The sequence below is a fragment of the Arachis duranensis genome, chromosome 4 (assembly GCF_000817695.3).
Source record: "Arachis duranensis cultivar V14167 chromosome 4, aradu.V14167.gnm2.J7QH, whole genome shotgun sequence".
In the NCBI taxonomy this organism is placed as follows: Eukaryota; Viridiplantae; Streptophyta; class Magnoliopsida; order Fabales; family Fabaceae; genus Arachis; species Arachis duranensis.
The window spans coordinates 90,283,528-90,287,601 of NC_029775.3; positions in this window are offsets into that span (position 1 = coordinate 90,283,528).

Genomic DNA, 4,074 nt, shown 5'->3' on the forward strand with positions numbered 1-4,074 from the left:
GCAACCTATTCGGGTTGGGTATCTTGCGTATGCAAGCATGGTGCTTGCGTACGCGAGCATGGCAAAACGTACGCCCATGCGTACGCATGGCCCACACGTACGCCTGGCCCCTATTTTAGCAAACATGAATTTTGTGTTTTAAAGCTCAATTTCGAATCTCTAAACCTCTATTTTCGTTCTTTTAGCCCTAGATCTTAATAGTATGTCTAGTAATGAGATGAAGCTAGGAAAAGGTGATATCTTGGGGGTGAAGTAAGATTGAAAAATGGTGAATTATGTATGAAAAACGCAGAGAACTAAAGTATATGTGATGCTATGGCTATAAAGAATGATTATGCGATGATTATAAATGACTATGAATGTTTGTTGGCTTATGCACTAAATTATCTGAGATACGAGTGTCCCTAGATAAATTATTGTGGTTTGCAACCACGTGTTCCAAGTTGAGACTTGATACTCTACTGACCCTACATCGTAAAGGTGATTGGGTACGTATAAATTTCCGAGAAGGATACCCCCAAAGAGAAAATTTTATATGAGTAAAAGCTATGCATAGACTCTTGGGGATGCAGAACGGGGGACAATACAGGGTTTAACAGCCTGACTTGATACTTTACTTTTGATCTTTTGTTATATATGTATAGACTCTCCTCATATATAAACTTGTTTTACTTTTGTACCTCTTAGAGGTGTATAGAGAACTAGGAATTTATGTATGTATTTTGGATTGTGGGTTATGTATATATGTATGTAAATATTCTCCAGCCAGCGTTAGCTTTGCAGGCTGAGTTAGGAGCTTGTTATTTTGTACTCTTGACCCTCTACTCTTACTTTTTACCTATTCTTCAAGGCTCCTAGTATATTACTTCCTTTCAGTTATTATACGGATATATATTTTATTATAGAGGTCGTAATACCATACCACCTATGTTTTATTACTTAAGTGTAAAGCTCTGTGTGGTAGGATGTTACACTGGTGACTTAGGCTTTGGAAGGTTTGTGGACGAGATTAGTGAATGTGGTGTGGTGAGGTATTTTCTTTGACGGGACTTTGAGATTTGGAATGATTATGTCGTAGTTGAGGAACTTGAGGATTGGTGATGGTGATGATGAGATTGAAACTTGAGAACTTGGAAAAGGATGATGAATTGGTTTAAAAATTAGAATGTGCAGGGCACTATATCCCTAGCGTAGCAGATTCTCTTCTGCAAGAGTGAGTCGGGTACTATATCCCTGGGGTGCAGTTATAATTAACAATCTTTCTGTCGCATAAGTGAGCAGGGCACTATATCCTTGGCGTAGCAGATCTTCTGCTGCAGGAGTGAGCCGGGCACTATATCCCTGGGGTGCAATTATAATTGACAACTTTTCTACCACATGAGTGAGCAGGGCACTATATCCCTGGCATACAGATCTTTTGCTGCAAGAGTGAACCGGGCACTATATCTCTGGGATGCGCATTATATGATAGTGTGTAGGGCACTATATCCCTGGTGTGGCAAGAAAGGCGACATCTTCGGAGGTGTGTCGGGTTGGCATTTTGAACCGACAAGTGATATCACGAGCCAAATAGGATAGACATTCATCATATGCATCTTTTACATGCTTCTTTGCTTTGATTACTTGAGTTATGCCTATTTGTATAACATGCCTAAATGCTAGTTGATTTACCTACTATATATGTATACTACTTGTGTTTTACTTGCTTGTACTATCTGTGATTGTCTGGTGCTGAGAAGGTTAGGTGGGTGATGGCGATGAAAATCGCATAGAGGGTAGGTTGGTGAAGGCTATGAGATATAGCGGTGTGACTAGTTTTAGTTAGAAATCCCTTAAGTTTAGATGACCCTATTTATGGATTATGGATTAAGTTATTTATTTTTGTTAAGCTTTAATATTTGTTTCAATGTGAAGTTCTAGGATTGCCTTTGGCGTCCTGGAACCTTATATCTTATATATTGGGCATTGTTACCATACTGAGAACTTGCGGTTTTCATACCATATGTTGTTTTTGTTTTTCAGATACAGGTCGTAACCTACCACGGTGAGTTTACGGATATAGTGATAGAGCGGAGGATAATTTTTCTTATGTTTTATTTCAGTTTACTTTTGTTGTAATTATTCTCTCACCCTTTTGTATTCTATATTTTATGGCCTTAGAGGCTTGATTGTAGAGATAAGTTATATAAGCTGTTTTAAACTTCCAAAACTCTTTTGTTTTTAAGTTTGACAAGCTAGCCTAAACTCCGCAGGCTGTGACTAGTCCTCTTTTTAGTATATATATATATAGTTCTATTCGTATTTACGCATTTAGTTACCGTGTGTAAACGCTTCGCGTTTGGTAATTCCGCTTTATGCAACTTTGAGCTTTCATTCCTTCATCGAGCTTCTAGTTATATAAATTCTTGGATATATATTATATATTATAGCCTTTAGAACTGTCGTGGTACTTTGTTATTCTTTACTTTATGGTTAGAGGTAAAGTTTAAGGTAATACATCAGTAGTTGAGGCTTCAATTGGTGAATTTGTTTTAGAGGTTGAATCTACTTTAGCTGCAGCTTGAGGTTTTCTTATTGGTTTAAATTAAGTAGGAGCATTTGTCTAGTCAAGATCGATGAGTTTGCATAGAGAGACTCTGGATGATAAGCCAGACATGATGCTTCCTGTGTTGAAATTTGAATCTTCCAGCTTCTCAGCAATAGAAAGTAAAGGCTGTTTAGTAGAAGATGAAGTTGAAAGAATGAAGGCTATGATCAAGATCTTGATTCTTTGACTCTAGATACCATAACACGTTTTGAGTAAACTAAGAAAAATAAAGAATTGAATATCAATTATTGCATTAGATACAAAAAATCAATAATGTGTTTACAAAGGCTAAGTACTTCTGCATTATTATATAAATGCAAAATCATGTACAATAATAATGTGTACTTAAATTAACGACCTTAACAAATATTTTTTTATCTTAATTTTCTAAGTACTGTTATCTTACTTCACTTATGTTATCACTTACACTCATCGCTAGGGGTGAACAGACCCGGCCCGGCCCGAAAGCCCGACCCGATCCCGAACACTTTAAGAACTAATTTGGAGTGATTTAATCGGGTTTAAGATCGGGTACGGGTCTCAAAAATAGATCTTGTCATTATTTCGGGTCGGGTCCGGGCCATAGCTTGGGTCACCCGAAGTCGGCCCGGTGGCCCGGTCATCATACACAATTAATATTTTGTGTTATTAGTGATGGATCATGACTATTCTTACGTGGAATTTAAGTATTGTAAACCTTAATATTTTGTGTTATTAGTCATTATAAGACTATAAGTTAATGTTTTATGTTTAGAATGCATAAGATTTTAGACTAATACATAAGATTGTGTTATTTGTATTGATTTAAATATTTGGTATTATTAGACAATATTAGTATTGATTGTGGTTATGCTTTAATATTGATTGTGGTTATGCTTTAATTTTGAAGAATGGTTGGTTCTTGTTATATTTTTCTAAGTGAATTTTACCATGTTAACTAATGGTTGGAGCCTTGGAAATTTGGATATTTTTACATGCTAGTTTACAAGAAGGTATCAACGTAATGTAATGTTAACGGCCCGGTTTTCACCCGGTATAATTGTGGCCCGAAAGTATATTGGTTTCATCGGGTCTAGGGCCGGGTTCGAATCTAATAAATAGACCCGGTGTATATTTCGAGTCGGATCTGGATCACATCAAACCCGACTTTACCCGACCCATGTGCATCCCTACTCATCGCATATGGCACGAGTGTTAGTCTAATTAGCTTAATGTCTAGAATAGATAAAACCAAAAGTGAAATGACCAAGTCCTATTTTACCTCTAAACTGGAGAAATTATTTTTATGCTTGTGTAATGTTATAACCTAAGATTTCAAGTTATTTTTCTATTCAACATGACATCGCGATTATAAATTTATGTATTTAATTTTTTAATAAATTCTACTAGAGAAATAAACTTAATGCTGAGGACTATTAGAGTTAAAATATAAAATTATTAACAGCATTAATGTTTTTAAATATAATTAAAATCAATTATGTTACTTA